This window comes from Phyllostomus hastatus, unplaced genomic scaffold (assembly GCF_019186645.2).
Source record: "Phyllostomus hastatus isolate PE091 unplaced genomic scaffold, TTU_PhHast_1.1 phas_contig_29, whole genome shotgun sequence".
NCBI classification, from domain to species: domain Eukaryota; kingdom Metazoa; phylum Chordata; class Mammalia; order Chiroptera; family Phyllostomidae; genus Phyllostomus; species Phyllostomus hastatus.
Window position 1 is genome coordinate 1,691,355 of NW_025333835.1, and position 22,833 is coordinate 1,714,187.

Sequence of the window (22,833 nt, forward strand, 5' to 3'; positions counted from 1 at the left end):
AGATTCAATCACTGTCACTGCTTATTGGATTTGGTAGTGACAGCCAGCCTGAACGCCGGTGTCTTTTCCAGTTACATGCCTAGGGATCAAACCTGCATCCTAGGCACGTGCCCTGACCAGGAATTGAAACTACAACCTTTTGGTATATGGGATGATACACCAAGTCAATTGAGCCACGCAGCAGGGCTGGAATCAACATTTTTAATAAAGTTCCCAGGTGATTTGAATACACACATAAAAAGTTGAGAATGACTCTGGGTAACATACAAGCCCCATAAACACAGAAACCCTGTCTTTCTTATTCATTGCAACACAATGCCAGACAAAGAATGTATTCTATAATATATGTTGAAGATTTAATGAATAACGTACACTGCACTTGACTGCAGAATATCTTGTCAACACTCAACTGATTTTGAAACTGCATGCTTCATTCATGATAGAAATCTGAATAAAGAGTAGAGAAACAAGCTTTGGAAATTAATAGCTTAATACAGTTTATTTAATTGCATGACTCAGTTTGACAGCAAAGCACTTGGAAAGGTGTCAGAGAAGTTAACGAGCAATTTAACTATTATTATATATCTAAGTGTCAGATAGATGATACAAGTGTGTCATGTTAACAAGAACCAAGTGACCCAAAGGAAAAGTTCCAAAATGAGATATTCTACATATTTTCTACTTTGTGATATACTGATATCTGCTCTAACCAGAACCAGGAAATCAGGGGGAAAAAAAGCCAAACAAACAAAAAAACCAAAAACCAAAAACAAACAAAACAAACAAAGCACACAAAACATTTCAGCAACCAAGATGGAAGTCACAAGGCCAAGCATGACATTTCTGGGTACTTGACTCATAGGTGAGCCCATCTGACCTTCACTCAGTCTATTCAATCTTCTTTCATACATTCTAATAGAATTTTAAAACTGATTTCCTAGTTCACAGGAAATTAAAAACACTAAATCAGAACAAAGAGAGAGCTGCAACAGACAGTAACATAACCAACATGACAAAAGGATGGCCGCTAAGAGGCGAGTAAGAACTAAATAAAACAATGAAAAGAACTTACACAGGGTAAGTCTGTGGCCATCTTGTGAAAGGGTAAGCAGCTCTACTCTTCTTGATAGCATCTGAAGGCCTCTACCACATAATTTACAAATAGGTGTTCACAAGAAAACTAAGTTAAAGAGAAGGCTAAAATCACATTCCCAATAAATTTTTATACCTGAGGTATGTATATAGGCACAATATGTAATATACTTCAGAAAGATTTTCATTCATTAACGCTAATTACAATTTTTTTCTTTGTCCATTTGTTAATTGGATTGTTTGTCTTCGAGGTGTGGAGCTGTGAGTTCTTTATATATTTTGGAGATCAAATCCTTGCCTGAGGTTCATTGGCAAATATATTTACCCATACAGTTAGTTCCCTCTTCATTTGCTGATGTTTTCTATACACGTGCAGAAGCTTTCTGATTTCATGTAGTCCCATTTGTTGATTGTTTACTTTTACATCCCTTGCTCTAGGAGATATATCACTGAACATACTGCTACACGGGATGTCTGACATTTTACTGCCTATGTTTTCCTCTAGGCAGATGAAATTATGGTGTTGTGGGTTATGTTTAAGTCTCAATTTTTTTAAAGTTACAAACTTTTAAAAAGAATTTAATAGCAGCTCTTTGGAAAACTATCAGAAATGATTCATCCCTCTAGAGTTCCCGGAATGAAAAAGGACTAATGTACTAAACCAGTAGAGGTAATTTTCAAAACAAAATGTCCTTGAAAAAAATTAATTTCAGTTATTTTTCTGTTGACATGGTTGGCAATGGTTATTCTTATTTTTTATGTTTAAAGGACTATATAGCATATATACTATCACTTAGTCACCATTCAATATGCACATGGGGATTATTTCTGGACAACTCAGGGTGCTGTATTACATGAATTATTTTCATCTTGAAGGATAATTTTTTTCATGAAAAAGGAATATCTAAAGTTTCTGTAACAGAAAATAGTGCTAACAGAAAACTCAGAATGTTGCATATCAACTGAAATGCATTAAAAATAATAAAAATATAAGTTTAAACCCCAGTAATGTAATGACCTACAATAAGACATCATATGGCATTCAATGTAATTATGTAATAAGTACTGAAATTTTTGTGAACAATAGCATTTTACCATTACCACCCCCCACCCAAAACTGGTGTGTGTACCAGATATTACTGGTAAACAACAAATTTGTAAATTAATTTTAAATATTTCACATTCATGTCAGTTTCATAAAGTACATCATTTTGGACCATGTGGCAAAGACTTAAAAGCTAGAAGATCAAGCATAGTGAAGCAGATTCAGTATTTTTCTTCTAGAAACTCCTCAGAATGCTGCATATCAAAGAACAAATCATCAACGGTAGCTTAAGGGCAGGGAAAATTTCAACTTTTTGTTCCTGAGTGTCTGGTACATAATAGGTGTTCAATGCTTACTGAATGAATGGGTTTACATAAATCTGTGAGGTTTGGCTGTGAATGATTGGTATTATGATGTAAAATATTGCCTCTGAGGGGGGAAACTCTGCTGACCCTATAGCATTAACTTTAGTTTCAACAGGTAATAAATAGCATCTTTAATTCCTTGTCTGAGCTATAGTACATGCAATATGTGTCATACCAAAGACATGCCATTTTGAAATGATTTCTTTGAGATTTTAAACCTAATTTTGGAATGTTTTAAAATTAAATATAAGCTAACTTTATGAAAATTCAACAAATAAAAATTATTATGGTTTGCAGGCTGGTGCTCCATCCACTAAGCCACACCAGCCAGGGCAAATAAAAATTATTATGAAAAACATTCACTCATGCAACAAATATTCATTGAGTATTCTCATATAGCAGGCACTATGCTAGGTGAGAGAAAAGTCAGTAAGTCATAATTATTAATTAATTAATAAATCTAGTGCCACACAGTAATAAGCACTAAGAATACAATAAAACTGTGTAATGGCTTAGCAAAGTAACTAGGTAGTGGTGAGAAGGCTACACTATTTCACCTAGGAGTGATCAGGAAAGGTCTCTCTGAGGAGGTGACATATGACCTGAGACTGCATGATGGAAGGACAACTCTTTTAGATCTTGTGCTAAGGTTAAAGAGTCCTGAGATGGAACTGTTCTTGTTCTACCTGTTGGGCAAAAAGCAGCCATTTTGGTTGCTACCCATGATGGAGGGAGGAATGTGTGGAAGGAGAGGAAAAAGCTTCAGTATCAAATTACTTAAAGTTTGGAAGGCCAGACCATGCAGTGTCTTTAAATTCTAAGCAGGGAGTGGCTAATGACTCTGACTACTATGGGAACAGTGGTCTATGGAGGAAGCAAGGAGCAATTGGGTAGGAGGCTCCTGGAGTAGTAAACAGAAGACCAGCTTCACCGGCAGATGCCCTATGCAGTCACATTGAGCCTGCACTTAGGAGGGCCTTGCACTTGATTTAATGCAATGCTGTCACCACTTTGAAATTCCTAAATAAAGGGCTCGGTATTTTCATTCTGTAATAGGTACTGCAAATCATGTAGTCAATCCTAAATATGGGTGAATGAAGAAGGCAGCTTAGACTATTGTAGCAGAGAGAGATCAAAAGTAGCAGGTTAGACTGTATAGTGCACAGGTAGCAAACACAAGGCCCACAGGCCAAATCCAACCCTCCATCTTGTTTTATCTGGCCCGGCACCTCGTTTCTACCCACTGGCAGTGCTGAGCTCCTTGCCCTTAGTTAAGAAGTAGTTACATTTATACAGTCCTAAAATTACATTCTGCCCTTTGAAGGCAACCGTGAGGCTGATGTGGCCCCCGGTGAACATGAGTTTGACACTCCTGGTATAGTGGTACAACTGACAGAATCCAAAGACGGACTGGATGTGTCTTGTCAAGAAAACAGTGATTGATGACCGTCCCAGCCAAGATGGAGGTATACGTAGAAACGCTTTGCTTCCTCACAACTAAAAGAAGAATAACAACCAATTTAAAAACAATAAACGATCAGAGCTCCAGAATATCCATCTGCATGGAATGCCAACAAACAAGGTATCAGAGAAACATTCATCCAGGCTGGTAGTAAGGGTAGAGACAGGTAGACGGGAAGCCAAGCACAAGGAGGGGGCCTGCAGCAAGGTGGAGGACCATGCAGGTGAGGAGGGGCTGGCTAACTTGGAAACTAAAGATTCAAAACCCTTAGCTGTAAATACTGTGGGGGTGGAGAAGGTGGGAGAAACTCCCAATCTCACAGGAGAGTTAGCTGGAAAGTAGGGCTAGAGCAGAGCAGATGATTGGCACTGTTTCCTCTCTGACCGTTCCCACACAGACAGTGCCACAAGGCAGCAAAGAGGGTTGCCCCACCCTGGTGAACACCTAAGGCCCCACCCCCTAACAACTTAACAGGTGCACTATGACAAAGAAATATGGCCCAAATGAAAGAACAGATCAAAACTCCAGAAAAAGGGCTAAGCAACGAGGAAACAGACAACCTATCTGATGCAGACTGGTAATCAGGATGCTCACAGAACTGATTGAGCTCAGTCACAAAATGAAGGAAGGAATGAGGGCTATAAAAAGTGAAATAAGGCAAAATATAGGGAACTAACAGCGAAGGGAAGGAAACCAGGACTCAAATCAACGATTTGGAACAAAAATAAGAAATAAACATTCAACCAGAACACAATGAAGAAACAAGAATTTAAAATAATGAGGAAAGGATGAGAAACCTCTGGGACAACTTTTAGCTCTCTAACATCAGAATCATCTGGGTGCCAGAAGGAGAAGAACAAGAGCAAGAAATTGAAAACTTACTTGGAAAAATAATGAAGGAAAACTTCCCCAATTTGGTGAAGGAAATAGACTTTCATGAAGTCCAGGAAGACCAGAGAGTCCCAAAGAAATTGAACCCAAGAAGGCACACACCAAGGCACATTATCATTAAGTTACCCAAGATTAAAGATATGGAGAGAATCTTAAAAGCAGCAAAAGGAAAGGAGACAGTTGCCCACAAAGGAGTTTCCATAAGACTGCAAGCTGATTTTTCAAAAGAAACCGTACAGGCAGTATGGGGCTGGAAAGAAGTACTCCAAGTCATAAAAGGCAAGGACCTACATCCAAGATTATTCTATCCAGCAAAGATATCATTTAGATTGGAAGAGCTGATAAAGTGCTTCCCAGATAAGGTCAAGTTAATGGAGTTCATCATCACCAAGTCCTTATTATATGAAATATTAAAAGGACTTATCTAAGAAATAGAAGATAAAAAACTATAAACAATAAAATGACAACAAACTTGTAACTATCAACAACTGAACCTACAAAACAAAAACTAAGCAAACAACTAGAACAGGAAGAGATTCAGAGAAATGGAGAAACAATGCAGGGTTATCAATGAGAAGGGGGAGGAGGACAATAGAGGGGAAGGCACAGGGAATAAGAATAATTCATAGGCATAAAATAGGGGGAAGTTAAGAACAGTATGGGAAATAGAGAAACCAAAGAACTTACACGTACAACCCTTGAACATGAACTAAGGGGGTGAAGGCTGGAGGGTGGGGGGTGCAGGGCAGAGAGGGGTTAAAGGGAGAAAAAAACTGGGACAATTGTAATAGCATAATCAATAAAATATGCTTAAAAACAACAAAATACATATACACATACATACATACATACATACAGACAGGAATTATAGATAACTCCAAGGTTTTTACCTGAGTGAGTATTAATGAAAGAAACCAGGGGATGGAGGGTGGGTAACAACCAAGAATTCAATATCAGGCATTTGAGGTTTCAGGCATTGGGTAGAAAGCTGTGAGACATTCCAATGTAGGTATCAAGGGGAATGTTTGTGTGTTTATGTCAGAGTATGAAGGTCAGCAGAGGCGTCTGAGCTGGAAGTACAAATTCTCGGGTTACTATGTAATATATATATATATGTGTATATATAAAAATTTGTATATTTTATAAATATTAAATATATTTATAAATATTTAAATATATTTATATAAATATAAATTTATACACATTTTAGAAATGTTAAATATATTTATATATTTGTATATATATAATATACATATATATATAAATTTAAAGTGAATGGGATCACTTAGCAAGACAATGTAGGAAGAAAGAGTTCAAGAGATAAGCAGGAGCTACAAAGGCGAGTGGAAAATGAAACAGGGTCATAGTAATCAACAGAGGAGAAGAGAACCCTGAAGGAGATCTAGGAACTTCCCTCAGAGCGAAATGTGCACTCAATCAGTAACTTCTTGGATCATCCATCTGTCTGCTTGGTAACACTTAAATATCTACAATTAGTCTTTTGTTTACTCTACCTACCAGGTTGATTTAGTACATTTCCTATAACACTCCTAGTGATTTATCTCAGATTATGCTGTGCCATTCCTCCTAGAATTCCTTCCTTCCCCTCTGTATCTATTGAAGGTCTATGACTCTTTTCTCTAACTTTACCAAATCAGCATTTTCTGAAACCAGGTAATTATTGCTTGTGCCAACCTCTGATATGACATATAACAATATAATATCCTAAGTTATCATTTAATATCCATATATGATCATTTCTCAAAATAGATAGGCTCTAGTTACTTTTTAATGTTACACTACTTAGAATACAGTAGATGCTCAAAAAATATCTGTTGAACAAATGAGTAATAAATGACACTTTGAAGCTATGAAATATGGGGAAGCAACAGAAGTAAATAAAGCAGCTTAGCAAGCAACAGGTTAGAAAAAAAATTACTCATTGTGATCAAAGTCCTGAGCAGCCTGTAAAACAAAAGGCATAAAACCCAAGTCTCATACACTTCATGCCTTCCTTTCTTCATTGAACAAATATTTATTATGCACCTTTTAGGTGTTAAGCCCTCTTCTAGTCATGAGGGAAACACCGGTGAATAAAGTAGATAAGAAGTCTTGCCTTCAGGGTGATGCCACTGGGAATACCATTCATTGGCATACTTTGTATTGTATAAACTCACCAAGTCCACATCCTTCTCCCCTGCTTTTCCCACATGTCTATTATTTTTCATTTTGAAAAGTTTCTAATATTATTATTATTACTATTAATTCTATCCTTCCAGTTTTCCTCAAATACATAACACATTATAGAAAAGGGTTTTAGGCATTCTGAGGGCTTCAAAGTCACACAAGAAAAAAAAACAGTATAGTAAATGATAACTGTAATATACTAAGGGTATGTTACAAAGAAGTAGACCTTCAAAATAGCACAAGTACTACTAGTTCATCAAAACTACCCAAAGCATTACAGATTTCACATAAACACAAAAATAAACAATAAACTTGATAGGCATGTTAAATCAGTTAAATATTTTACCTCTCTCCTACAGATATATATGGAGCCCTGACATTATGTTACTGTATCAAAGTTCACTTTAAGTGTAGCATCTGATATTTGATACAAAATTCTAAACTGAAGCAATGAAGCTGTTATATATCTTATATATAAATCCTGTGTTATCCTGTTTATAATGTAACAAAACCATGGTTTTATTTGGTAATATTAGTTTAAGTTGTGGGGTATTAGGGCAAGGATTATCCAGTAGACGAGAGGAAAGAGAACAAGTTCCCCTCACTTTTCCTACTGATAAACCAGGCAACCCCTGAAACTCTTTAAGGCCTGAAGAAACAGCCTATCCATCTACTGCATTGGAATCAATCAGGACTAGGTTAAAGTTCTAGCTTTGCCATTTACAAACTGTGAGCTTGGGCAAATCACTAAACTTCTTTATGACTAAAATTTCTCACTTGTGGAAATGGAAATAAGATTGTTAAAACAGAAACTAAAATGCAAATCTAATTAATATGAAGCCATTTAAGAGTGTGTGGCCCATCTCGCACACTGACCTGTCCTACCTGAAAATCAGCACCCCCCCCAAAAAAATCAGTTCCCCTAAGCAGTCTTAAAATTTTCATAAACTGATGGAATCTCTTTCACAGTTCAGGTTTTCTTTATAATACAACACATGGCAACTGCATTAGTCTCAAGCAAGAGGGGTAGTAATGTAAGGCGTCTGTGAGTCAGGTCTTCTTGTACTTCTTGTACTTGGACAAAATTAGTTTCTTCTAGTAGTAAGTTAGAGATTTGATTATGATTATTCCTATTGATTTAATATACTAAATGGGACCCTCATTCCCCAATAAAGGAACATGTGGTATCTTTCTGTAGTCTTCAAGCGCTTTAGGGAATCACAAATCAAGGGTTAAAAATTCCAGTGCCTGCAAGGACCAGGCAAGCTACTTAAATTTTAAGTTACTCAGTAAGAAAATAGGACATGTAGGCCTGCAGCGAACTGGAGAATGCAGCAATCTCCCAACTTTGCTCATTTTGTGGTACACAATGGTGCCACATTGAAGGGGCATATTCACATTACAGACAACAGAGATTTGTATAATTATTGTGACAATTTTCTGGAAGATAGTAGTACTGCTTTCTTTAACAAAATCTGTAAATTACCATGATTTTCTGATAGATAAAAATAAAAACCCTTCAGGAAGGATAATTTTTTAAAAATGTGTACTGTGTACAAGAGTACCAGATGGACTAGTAATGATGGTCCCGATTCTGCCTGAGGGAATCTGGCCACTTCTGTGGGTCACATTCAGTAGCAATCCTCCCAATAGATCTCTAACAAGTGCAGCTAGGCCAGACCTACCCACTTGGCCCAGGAAGCAGAGATGGTTGTCCTGGTGACAAATCCTCCCACAAACAAAAAGGACTACTCAATTTTGTTTGGGGCCAATCTACAAATTGTGTAATTTCAATGATTCCCCGCCCCCCCCAAAAAAATCTTCCTACCCAAATACCTTGAACAGATAATCTAATGACTGTTATTTCACATTTAGTAATAAAAGGCTTAAAATCAAATGCCCAATTTGACTTATGCCCATTCATTCTTAAAATGTATTCAGAAGTGATAGAATTAAAAGGATCAGAAAAAGGATAAAAAGTAGATGCATACAGATAGACATTACTAAGGGAAGGAGTAAAAACAGGAGATGTCCGGATAATAAAGGAAAATTTCCCATACTTCACAGTTTTGCCTCAGGCTAGCTTTGTTGATTTTTCAACTGTGAGTGAACAAAGAGAAATTGTGTACTGAAATATTTTTATTCTGTGGAGCTGTGAGACTTTGTAGAAATACCACCATATGTCAATATTGCTTCTCAGGACTTATAATTTGAATCTTAAGCACAGCTAAATGTATTTTAAACAGAGATTAATTCAGAACATAATCATTCATAAAAGTATAATTGTAAATCCTAAACTTTAAAATGCTGATTTTTGATTTGCATTTTAAGGATTCATTGCACATAAAGCTGCCAGAAGAAAGATAAATGAGATCTAATCCTTATAGACAAAAACAAAAGTAATGAGAGTTAAGTAAAGAACAAAATGTAATTAATTACAGACTATTAGAAAAAGGATAGCAGGACCTTCGTGTACATGATGTATCCTGTGTGGAGGAAAATGGCTGGGGAGATTCCACACATGAGGTGAATCTGACAGGATGAACTAGAGTTTGGCAGGCAGAAAAGCATGAAAAGAATGCTGCAGACAGTGAGACATGACAGCACGTGATGCATGTGTGGAGAGGTGAACCTGCCTGGTGTTGACACAGTACACACTGAGTGGGAGTGGCAGCAGAATAAGAAGGAGCCAAAATCCTGAAGAATACCACAAGAGTGGCCAGAAGAGGTGGGGAATTCCAAAGATGAGAAGCTTAGGGACAACCAGATACCAAAAACATTCCTTTCCCCCTCCTACCTTAAAGTGAAACTATCAAAGGACTTGAAACAAGGCAATTATTTAAAATCTTTGTTTGTTGTTTAATTATGCCAATGTTTTAATTCTTTATATATAAACTCAATAACCTCTTATAATCATTTGGAATTCATTTTTCATCAGAATAGTAAATCTCAGGGCCAGTCTATAGCTCAAGGTCTGTGGGGGCAGCTGCTATGGTTTTTTTAGAGGAAAGATGGCAATCTTTTCCAGCCAATCTCCCTAAGAAGTCTTCCTGCATTCCCTATGGAGACCTGCTTGTTTTTTACAAAACACTGAGTAAAATACCTTGCCATGCTTTTTATGGTAGTTTTATCTCACTGGTATTCTTGCACTGTTACTACAGCTGTCTATTTATAATATTATATTGCATTTTTAAAAAGTTTTATTTAAATTGTTGTTGCAGTACAATTTTCTGTCTTTTACTCCCATCCCGACCCACCCACCCACCCCTCCCCTCCTCCCTCCCATTTCCACCTACAATATTGTATTGTATTTTAATGAAAACATCCAGCTTCTTTCACATAATCCTTCATGTAAAAAGGCGCAGTTCAAAGGAAAAGGATATGAAAACAAGGGCACACTTATGGCAGAGAAGGCTTGCTTCCTTCTTGGGTTAGCTCCTCAGAATGACTGCCTGTTCCCAGGCATTTACAAAAGTTTTGATTAAAAAAACACATTTTCCCTGACTGGCGTGGCTCTCAGTGGATTGCATGCTGGCCTGTAAACCGAAAAACACACTTCGCATAACATGATATTCTAAAGATCCATCCATGTTGTCATAAATGACAGCATTTCATCTTTCACAGCTGAATCGTATTCCACTGTATATATGTACTACATCTTATATATTTTTATTAACTATTGTCATCCCAATAAATTTAAATTAAAAAAAGATGTATAGCCCCACAATTTAAAGATCACACATCTGGGTACCTCAGGAAAGCCATCAAAATTTCACTGCAGGAGAGGATGGTAAGACTACTGTACAAAGTTGTTACAAGGACAACTTTGGAAAATTTCACGGTTAATATCCTTTACACTTTCCAGAAAGATTCTGAACATTCAGAAGATTTATAAACTAAAAACCCTCCCAGCTCTGAATCTGGATAGTATCTGCGTGGTCTAATCTACCACTTTAGGATTTCTGTTTTGAAGACAGGATTATTGTTGTGGACTCTATAACAAAATCTCCAGATTCTTTCTCTCAGATCTATTTACCTTTCTGTTCTAGTTCTAATGTAAACTTTATTAAACTGGGTTATTTACCTCAGGGCAGGGATTCAGAAAGAATCCTTATATACAAGTCTCTTCTGTCATGAGAACTAGATGGAGTGGGGAATATCTCCAGGAGAGTTTTAGGACAGGAAATCTTAGTTAATTGTCATAAGTATACTTAGTATTTATTTATTTCTACTCTGTGTCAGATAGCTCATGTATTATTATATTTTATTTACTCTTTATCATAACACTGAGATAAATGAAGTACAGAGAGTCATATACTGTGCCTAACATCACATAACCGGTAAAAAGGGAAGCCAGTCTTTGAACCCAGGCAGTTTGACTCCAAAGGCCGATCTCTTATTAACTGGTCACTTAACTCCTGCTGCCCCATATGAATAAAGAGGCTGATAATCCTGAGAGCTGCATGTAGCCATCTTGCTATCAGGAGATAAGCCAGGCTGAAGATAGTCAAGCTGGAGAAAGACAGACCCAAGAAAATTAGAAACAGAGCAACAGCACTGATGATACTGAGAAGTTCTAGTTAAAAACATGGCTTCAGCCCAGAACACCAATGGATCTGATTCATGTGAGTCAACGAATTCCTTTTATTTTTACACCATTTGCTTTGTGTTTTCTGATACCTGCAAATGAAAGCATCCTCAAAAAGGAATATTGACCAGTAATTTTGATATTTTCCAAAAACTGTGCAATAAAAGCTATTTCAAATATGATCACTAGAAAGCCAAAATGTAATACTGTATCTCACTAGTCATAAAGTTACAGATAAAACTCCAAATTACTATGACCTCAACCTTTATTGAGGATTAATAACAAAATGTTTTTCTATAAAACTATTACTCATTTATTATTCATTTTGCAAAGATAATACAAAAATTGATATAAAAAATTACATTAAGAGTTCTGGCCGAGGTGGAGATGTACAACTAAAAGAAGGAAACAACCAATTTAAAAACAAAAAACAACCAGAAATGCCAGAAAATCAAACTGTATGGAAGTCCAACAACCTAGGAGTTAAAGAAGAAACATTCATCCACACTGGTGTGCTGAGGAAAAGAAATATGGCCCAAATGAAAGAACAGGCCAAAACTCCAGAAAAAGAGCTAAGTGATAAGGAGATAGCCAACCTATTAGATGCAGAGTTCAAAATGCTGGTAATCAGGGTCCTCACAGAAATGAGTGAGTATGGCCACAAAATGAAGGAAGACATTAAGGCTATACAAAATGAAATAAAGTAAAGTATACAGGGAACCGACAGTGAGAGGAAGGAAACCAGGACTCAAATCAACGATTTGGAACAGGAGGAAGAAGTAAATGTTCAACTGGAACAGAATGAAGAAACAGACAACTCAAAAAAAAAATAAATAAAATAAGGAGAGGCTCAGGAACCTCTGGAACAATTTTAAATGTTCCAAAATCCGAATCATAGGGGTGCCCAAAGGAGAAGATGAAAACGAAGAAATTGAAAACTTATCTGAAAAAGTAATGAAAGGAAACTTCCCCAATCTGGTGAAGGAAATAGACTCCTAAGCCCAGGAAGCTCAGAGACTCCCAAACAAGTTGGACCCAAAGAAGGGCACACCAAGACACATCATAATTAAATTACCCAAGATTAAAGATAAGTAGAGAATCTTAAAAGCAGCAAAAGGAGAGAGTTGCTTACAAAGGACTTCCCATAAGATTATCAGCTGATTTCTCAAAAGAAAGCTTGCAGGCAAGAAGGTGCACGAAGGAAGTATTCCAAGGCATGAAAGGCAAGACCTACATCCAAGATCACTCTATGAAGCAAAGCTTTCATTCAGAATGGAAGGGCAGATAAAGTGCTTCCAAGACAAGGGTACCAAGAAGAGGGAGAATAAGGGACTTCTAAGGGTACCAGGGAGAGGGAGATAAATGGAAGAAAAAAGAATGGGACAATTGTAATAGCATAATCAATAAAATATACTTAAAAATTTACATGAAAATGTTAATACAGTACCATCATATTTCCAATTTTGTGACTACTGGGAAGCACACAACAATTTATGTTTAGCAATAGCAGTTGGTTCCAGTCTAGAATTTCTAGTATACATTTCCTGCCAAAACTTCTATTATATGTCCCTTACTTTTAGTTGTTGTTTTAAAAGGTTAGCATTTTAGTGTATCCAGGCTATCCACAATAAGGGTGACCTTACATCCTACTTTATCTGGAACTACTTATATTGTTGTCTTAATACGGTATGTTCTCTGAGTAGTGCTCATCTTCATTCTCAAAGTCCAATTTTAACAATAAATTATAAACTCATAATATTTATAATTCATCTGTATGTTTTTTAAATATATTTTTTATTGATTATGCTATTAAAGTTGTTCCAATTTTCCCCCTTGTCCCCCTCCACCCGATACCTCCATTGCTGCAGCAATACACCCCCAGTTAATGTCTGTGGGTTATGGATATAAGTTCTTTGGCTACTCCATTTCCTATACTGTTCTTAACATCCTCCTGTCTATTCAGAACCTATAAATTTGTACTTCTTAATCACTAAACCCTTTCCCTCATTCTCCCCTTCCCCCTCCCAATAACCCTCCAAATGATCTCCACATCCATGATTGTTTCTGTTCTTATTGTTTGCTGTATTTTTTAGATTCAATTGTTGATGGTTTTGAATTTATTGCCATTTTAATGTTCATGGTTTTGATCTTTTTCTTATGTAAGTCCCTTTAACATTTCATATAATAATGGTTTTGTGATGATGAACTCCTTTAGCTTTACCTTGTCTGGGAAGGACTTTGTCTGCCCTTTAATTCTAAATGATAGCTTTGGAAGATAGAGAAATCTGAAGCATAGATACTAGGTTTTCATCACTAGGTTTTCATACTTCTTGCCAGTGCCTTCTAGCCTGCAAAGTTTCTTTTGAGAAATCAACTGAAGGTCCTATTGGAACTCCTTTTCAGGTAACTATCTGCTAATGTCTTACTGCTTTTAAGATTCTCTCTTTACCTTTAACCTTTGGCATTTTAATTATGCTGTGCCTTGGTGTTGTCCTCTTTGAGTCTATCTTGGTTGGGACTCTCAATGCTTCCTAGACTTGTATGTCTATTTCCTTCACAAGATTAGGGAAGGTTTCTTTCATTATTTTCTCAAATAAGTTTTTAATTTCTTGCTCTTTCTCTTCTACTCCAGCATCCCTATGATTCAAATGTTGGTATGTCTGAAGTTGTTTCATAGGCTTCTTGCCTGTTCTCATTTTTTTTAATATTTTTTTTCTTTCCTGCTGTTCTGAATGAATGTTTTTTTTTCCTTAAGTTCCAAATCATTGATTTGATTCTTGGCTTCATCCACTCCATTGTTGTTTCCATGTAAATTTTTCTTCATTTCACTTAGTGTAACATTCATTTATGCCTGGGTCTTTTTTTATGTTGTTAAAGTACCCGATGAGTTCCCTGAGCATCCTTATAACCTGTGTTTTCAACTCTGCATCTGACAGATTATCTCCACTTTGTTTAGTTCTTTTTCTGGAGTTTTGTTCTGTTCTTTCATTTGGACCATATTTCCTTGTCTCCTTGTTTTGATAGCCTCCCTGTGTTTGTTTCTTTGTGTCAGGTAGAGCTGCTTTGAAACCCTGTCTTAGTAGCGTAGCCTATTGTCGAAAAGCACACCCGTAAATTGGATGGGGAAGAGCCTTAGGTAATCGCCAGGGCAAGGCAGCCCATGTGAACCAGGTTGATGGAGTCTCAGATATGGTGTCTTCGTTCCATGGCTCTGTGTTGGGGAGGGTCAGAAAAAAGACTATGGCTATTGCCTAGTGTCTGGAGTTTTGTTCCAGGAGGAAGCTATCTCCCAGCACTTATCCTGATGCCAGACACTTTAGTTTTTCCCTATATGCCACTGGTGCCTCTAAAATTCTTGCCCTAGTGATGGAGCCTAGCACAAGTGAGTCTGCTTAAGTCCTAAGTTTGTTTTGGGCCCCATAAGAGGAGATGCCTCAGCATCCCACAGTTTCTTCCTTTGCCCAATTACCACTGGTTTTCACAGCCAGAAGTACTTATGTTCCGGACAATAGAACCGTGGTGTGGGGGTGGGATCCTTCACTCCAGAGGTATGCCTCCCAATTTTTATCTACCACATGTACATGTGGGCTGCCTGCTGCACGTCTGTCTCTCCTACCTGACTGAATTAATGTGATTTCTTTAATTCCTTCGTTGCTAGACTTCCACAGAGTTCTATTTTCTGGTAATTCTGTGTGATAGTTGTTTTGTATTTTAGTTGTAATTTTTGCTATGGTTGTGTGAGGAGCAAGCTGTATTTACCTATGCCACTATCTCGATTGGAAGTCCTCATCGTGTATCTTTTTAACAAGAAGGATATAGTTATAACATACTAATAGATAAGAAAAATCACTTATAAAATTATTCTTCATGAAATGTATATATGAAGGGTCAAAATGACAGTACTAAATATATTCAAATAGTAGTTTAAATGTGGCAAGACGAAATGCTGTAGTGTTTTTATTGCATTAAACAAAATTTTATTTGCAGGAATTTCTTTGGGCACAGATTTAGTTCACTCACTTGAATGGCAAAAAACAAAAATTATGTAAAGATATACTGAATAAAGGGGCCTTTTCCTCTTCCCTTACAATAAGACATTCTAAGACATCTTTTAGTATAATATGGGACATTAGGAATCTAGGCAGGTAGAGCACGGTAACCTCCCCCCAGGAAAGAATGTGCATCACAACCTGCTTTCCAGTATATGATGTCTCAGTATAGAGAAGAACCTTATTTTTGTTCTTTTCCTCCCCTCCACAGCCAATGTCCCATTCCCAAAGAGAAAGGCCTGTCTTAGGATTTTGAAGAAAACCTACAATCACTGAAAGAATAAAAAACTTTTGAATATAGGAGCTGTTCTCTGAAAAGACAAGCAAAATCAACAGGCCTTTAAGCAGACTCAACAAGAAAAAAAAGAGAGAGGACCCAAATAAACACAATTAGAAACAAAAGAGGAGAAATTATAACTGATACCACAGAAATGCAAAGGACTGTAAGAAATTACTATGAAGAACTATATGCTAAGACACTTGAAAACCTAGGTGAAATGGACACATTTCTAGAAAAACATAATCTCCCCAAACGCAGTGAAGAAGCAGAAAGCCTGAACACACCATAACACCTGATGAAATTGACGCAGTGATCAAGAAGCCTCTGACACACAAAAGCCCTGGACCAGACAGTTTCACAGGAGAATTTTAAAAAACATTTAAGGAAGAGCTAATCCCTATCCTTTACAGACTTTAAAAAAAAAAATCCAAGAAGAGGGAAGACTCCCAAACTCTTTTTTATGAAGCCAGTATCACCCTAATCCTAAAACCAGATCAAAATACAACAAAGAAAGAAAACTACAGGCCAATATTACTGACGAACATAGACACTAAAATCCTCAACAAAATATTGGCAAACAGCATCCAACAATACATTAAAAAGATCATACACCATGACCAAGTGGGATTCATCCCAGGGATGCAAGAATGGCACAATATTCACAAATCAATAAATGTAATACACCACATAAACAAAAGACAAAAATCACATGATCATATCAATAGATGCAGAAAAAGCATTTGATGAGGTAGAGTACCCATTTATGATAAGAAGACTCTGCAAAGTGGTAACAGAGGGAGCATTACTCGACATAATAAAGGCCATATACAAGAGACCTACAGCCAACATCATACTCAATGGACAAAAACTTAAGAGCTCTCCCACTAAGATCAGGAACAAGACAAGAATGCCTGCCTTCACCAATCCTATTTAGGAAGTCCTAGCCACAGCACTCAGACAAGAAAAAGAAATAAAAGGCATCCAAGTTGGAAAGGAGGAAGTAAAACTATCACTGTTTGCAGATGACATGATAGTGTACATAGAAAATCTATAGACTCCACCAAAAAACTGCTTTACCTAATAAATGAATTTGGCAAAACAGCTGGATACAAAGTGAATACTCAGAAATCAAAGGCATTTTTGTACACCAACAAGATATCAGAAACAGAAATCAGGAAAAAAAATCCCATTTGATATAGCAACAAGAAAAATAAAGTACCTAGGAATAAACCTAACCAAGGAGGTAAAAGACCTGTACTCAGAAAACTATACAACACTGAAGAAAGAAACTGAGGAACACACAAGCAAATGGAAGCATGTGCTATGCTCATGGATTAGAAGAATTAACATCATCAAAATGGCCATACTTCCCAAAGTGATTTATAGATTCATTGCAATCCCATTAAAGTACCTATGACATATTTCACAGATATAGAACAAATATTTCAGAAATTTACATGGAACCACAAACGACCCCAAATAGCTGCAGCAATTTTAAGAAAGAAGAACAAAGCAGGAGGGATCACAATACCTGATATCAAACTGTATTACAAGGCCGCTGTAATCAAAACAGCCTGGTACTAGCATAGAAACAGGCACACATACCAATGAAACAGGACAGAGAGCCCAAAAATTAACTCAGTTCTCTACAGTCAATTAATATTTCACAAAAGGGGAAAAAGCATAAAATGGAGTAAAAATAGCCTCTTCAACAAATGGTGTTGGGAGAACTGGGCAGCTACATGCAAAAAAAATGGAACTCAATCACCAACTTACACCATACATAAAAATAAATTCTATGTGGATAAAAGACTTAAATATAAGTCGTGATACCATAAAAGTCCTAGAGGAAAACATAGGCAGGAAAATCTCAGATATTTCATGGAGCAACATTTTCACGGATGTGTCCTCTAAAGTAAGGGACATAAAGGAAAGAATAAACAAATGGAACCTCATCAAATTAAAAAGCTTCTGCATGGATAAAGAAAACAGCATTAAAATGAAAAAAGAACCAACTACATGAGAAAACATAGTTGCCAGAGATATCTCAGACAAGGGTTTGATCTCCAAAATATATAAAGAACTCACATGACTCCACTCCAGGAAGATGAAAAACCCAGTTAAAAAATGGGCAAAAGACTTGAGCAAACACTTCTCGGAAGAGGACATACAGAGGACCCAGAGACATATGAAAAGATGTTCAGCATCACTAGCCATTAGAGAGCTACAAATTGAAACCACAGTGGGATACCACCTCATACCAGTGAGAATGGCCATCATAAGCAAATCAACAAACAAGGGTTGGAGAGGATGTAGAGAAAAGGGAACCCTAGTACACTGTTGGTGGGAATGCAGACTGGTGCAGCCACTGTGGAAAATAGTATGGAACTTCCTCAGAAAACTAAAATGGATCTGCCTTTTGACCCAGCAATTCCACTGCTGGATTATACCCTAAGAGTCCCGAAACACCAATCCAAGAAAACCTTTGCACCCCAATGTTCATAGCAGCACAATTTATAATAGTCAAGTGCTGGAAGCAACCTAAGTGCCCATCAGCAAATGAGTGTATCAAAAAACTGGTACATTTACACAACGGAATTCAATGCAGTAGAGAGAAAGAAGGAGCTTATCCCCTTTGTAACAGCATGGATGGAACTGGAAAGCATTATGCTAAGTGAAATAAGCCAGGCAGTGAGGGACAAATACCATATGATCTCATCTTTAACTGGAACATAATCAACAAAAGAAAAAAGCAGGCAAAATATAACCAGAGACACTGAAATTAAGAACAATTTAATAACAGTCAGAGGGGAGGGGGGAGAGAACAGTGGGGAGAAGAGTTTTCAGGAATTACTATAAAGGACACATGGACAAAAAATCAAGGGGGTGGGTGGAAGCAAGGGAGGTGGGCTTGGCTGGGGTTGGGGGGAGGGGTGGGGAGAAAATGCAGACAACTGTAATTGAACAACAATAAAGTAATTAAAAAAGTAAATAAAAGTGAAAAAAAAAGCCCCTATCAACAACTGAATCAAATAAACAAACTAAGGGAACAAGAAGAACAGAGAAAGAATTATGGATATGGAGAGAGTTTTGATGGTTGCTAGATGGGGGATGTTTGGGGAATGGGCAAAGAGGTAAGGGGATTAAGTACAAATAGGTAGTTACAGAATAGCCATGGGGATATACAGGAAATGGAGTAGCCAAAGAACTTATAAACATTACCCATAAACATGAATAATGGTGTGAGGATAGCCTGAGAGGCACTTGGGGGGTGTTTGGTGGAGGGGGGCACGGGGGGAAAATTGGGACAACTGTAATAGCATAATCAATAAAATTAAAAAATAAAGTCCTGTTAAAGTTAACACTACTCATTTTTAAAGAGCATTATTTATAAACATAAAATATGCTGTGCAATATACTCATTCATGTTACTAAAGATATAATTCAGGTGCTATTTGCTAAAATATAATACAGTGAAAAGTCACTGAGTCATAAAACAATTTACAACTTGAGGAAAGAAAGGTCTTCCTTGGTAAAGGCTTTTTCTTCTAGTCCTGTATAAATGGAAGACTATTTTTTATATTTTGAATAATTTTCAATAATATAATTGAAGAATAAGTATATTCTTAATTGTTGATGAAGTATTCTGTATTTGTTTTATAATCATTTCTCCCTTCTCAGAGCAATGTTTGTGTATGAACTGAAAAATCAATTCCAGGTTTCAAATGTTCTGATGCAGTTCTGAGTAAGACAATTAAAAAAGCTGAGTGTTGTTGATTTTTATGTTTCCATACCTAGAGTTTTGGCATTCCTTTCTATTTCAATATATTTCAACCCAACAAATAGTTCTGGATATATATCTGTAATACACTTTGCTAATTGTAGAGAATATAAAAAGAGGGAGGGAGAGTACAAAGAAAAAAAGGAAGAAAAATAAAACCCACAGCCCTTTTTATTAAGTTCATAATCTTGTACAAAATGCAACTATGTACACCTAAATGGTAGAAAACACAGACTTTTACAGAAATCATTAAAAAAGAATAAATAAGTATGTGAAATGTAGAAAAGGAGGATGGCAGATCCTAACTAGAGTGAGGAGTGGAAGCTATACGAAGGCTTCCCTGAGTTGAGTAAATGGAAACTGGATTGGTTTTAAAGGCTCAAAAGAACCTTGGCAAAAGGGAGATGAGGCATGGTAGGTAGAGCATGGAGTACGTTACAAAGGCATAAAAGTTCTTGGCACGTTTGGAATAACAGTTTCTAGTGTGATACAGCTATCTGGTGTCTATGTAAAGGGGAATACCTAAAATGAAGCCAGAAAGTGGGACAAGAGCCAGATTATAAAAAAATTTGAATGTCATTAGGTGTAGGCAGTCAGGAGGAGGTCCCTGAAAAACTGAGCATATGTGTGAAATATCTAGGTATAGGATATCTCACACACTGAACCACCAATTCTGTTCTCAAAACTTATATTTGATGTCACGTACATCTGGAAATCTGCCACCATGTTCATTCATTAGTATCTTTCTTCCTTAAGATTTTATTTATTTATTTTTAGAGAGAGGGGATGGGAGGGAGAAAGAGAACTATCAGTGTGAAAGAAAGACATTGATCAGTTGCCTTTCATATGCTCCCTGACTAGGGAACAAAACCTGCAACCCAGGCATGTGCCCTGACCAGGAATGCAACCAGCGACCTTCAGCTATGCAACTAGCTGAGTCACGCCAGTTAAGGCATGCTACATTTCTATCCCCCACCCCCGTCCCCGTCACTCTATTGTCAGTAAATCGATTTTTTTTTAAAGATAATCTTGCGTGTGAGTGTGTATCTTCAGGTTCAAAGACTTAATTAACTATCTGGAGGAAGAATTTGCCCACTGGTACTCTACTTGCAATTTAAGTAATTTGATTTTGATTTTTTTAAAAAGGAAAGATCAATTATTTTATCATTTTTTAAAAAAAGATTTTATTTATTTTTAGAGAGAGGGGAAGGAAAGAGAAAAGAGAAAGAGCGAAACATCAGTGCGTGGCTGACTCTCGCACACCCTGCACTAACGACCTGGTCTGCATCCCAGGCACAAGCCCTGACTGGGAATCGAACCAACAGCATTTGGTTCGCAAAGAACCAAAGAGCAGAGAAATGGCATGATCTGACAGATTTTTAAAGAAACTGCTCTGGCTACTGCACTGACAACAGACTACATATAGTACAGCAAGGGTGGAAGCAGGACCTGTATTATTAGGAGGCTATTGCAGTGATCCAGGTGAGAAATAATGACATCATGTGGGTGATGAGACATGGTAAGACTGTAGATGTGTGATATTTTAAAGGTACAGTTTAGCAGATTTTTCTGATACATAGGATATGGGATGTAAGAAAGGAATCAAAAATGTACTCAAGGTTTGGACTGACAAAATGGAGGACAGATATGGCATTAACTCAGTGAGAAAGCTGGTGGAGCAGGTTTTGGGGGAAGGACTAGGAGTCCAGTTTTTGAAATGAACCAAGCTTTTGGGTATTTAAGTTTGCAGTTCAAAGAAAAGATATGAGCTGGAGCTTCTGTTCTGCCTTAAACAAATACTGTATTCCAGGCTTGCAGAACCATACACAAGTTTCTAATGTGTTCCCCCCAAGTCTTTGTGCCTGCATGTTTCTTTGTTTAACTAGAGTGCTCTTACTCCTTTTTTTCACTTGGTTGAAAACTCTCAGTCTTCAAGATTTATGTTAGTTGTCATCTGTTTCATGAAACTTGGATGGTTATCATCTATTTTACGAAACTCAGATGATTACTATCTTCTGAATCGCCCTGTTTCTATAAGTCACTTAAATAACTTAAATATATAATGGCTGGTCTTTTAGCATACTCTAAAGGCTAAACAATTTTAATTTCTTTTTTGATAAGAAAAAAGGCAGCCATTTCATAAGCACGGTGACATTCCGGCTCATCATCAGAAATCTTTAGAAACCTTTCAAGAAAATTAAGACCAGAGGAAAAAGTCTTGGCAAGCAGTTCAGTAACGAGATTTTGCATTTTCCAATTTCAGTAGTTATTTGAAGACAAATCTTCAAAAAGACTTGTATAACATAATAAACTCCACAGGATAAACACAAAGAGAAAAATTTGCCTAAGTCCCAAAGTTATTTTCTATTATAAATTTTTTTTCATTTTAATTGTCATACTTTTACTTGCCCTAGGGAGGTATTTAAATGAGTGGAATTACTGGACAAGAAAATCAGTCTCTTTGTTTCATTCCCAAGAGATAAACTCTAATCTAATTGAGAAAAGGAGAAAAATTAAAAAGATGATGTGCAGTTTAAAGAAGATCCAGCTCAACCAGCCTCTTTTACAAGTGAAAACACTGGAATCCAGAGAGGCTGCCACAAATGTTGGAACAGGTGCCCTCAACTACCAGTTGTGTGTAGCTAAAATCTGATCAAATATAAGCTCCAGGAGGTCAGATATTTTTGTTTTGTTTCACCTAGTAAGTGCTGAAACAAACAAATTTATAATTCTGAACTACATGGGGTTGAAATATAGTCAATATAAACTATAATACATTTATTTAGGGTTTAAAAATTGCTTGACTCTTTGAAAGTCATAAAATTTAGAGTATCATGAATTTGCAATCATCTTTAAAAAAAAAGATTTTTATTTATTTATTTTTAGAGAGAGGGGAAGGAAGAAAGAGAGGGAGAGAAACACTGATATGTGAGATGTACATCGATCAGCTGCCCCCTACTGAGGACTTGGCCCGCAATCCCCACTGGGAGTCAAACTGGCGACCTTCTAGTTCACAGGCCGGCACTCAATCCATTGAGCCACACCAGTCAAGACTGCAATCATCATTGTTAAATATTAATTACAAAACATTAG

At 36.8% G+C, this 22,833-nt stretch overlaps 1 protein-coding gene across 1 annotated transcript in view; it reads right to left on the minus strand.

Annotated features, from left to right (window-relative positions):
• GTF2F2 (general transcription factor IIF subunit 2) overlaps nucleotides 1-22,833 on the minus strand; it is a 154,816-nt gene that overhangs the window by 67,085 nt on the left and 64,898 nt on the right. The gene's annotated exons all lie outside the window — the stretch shown is intronic.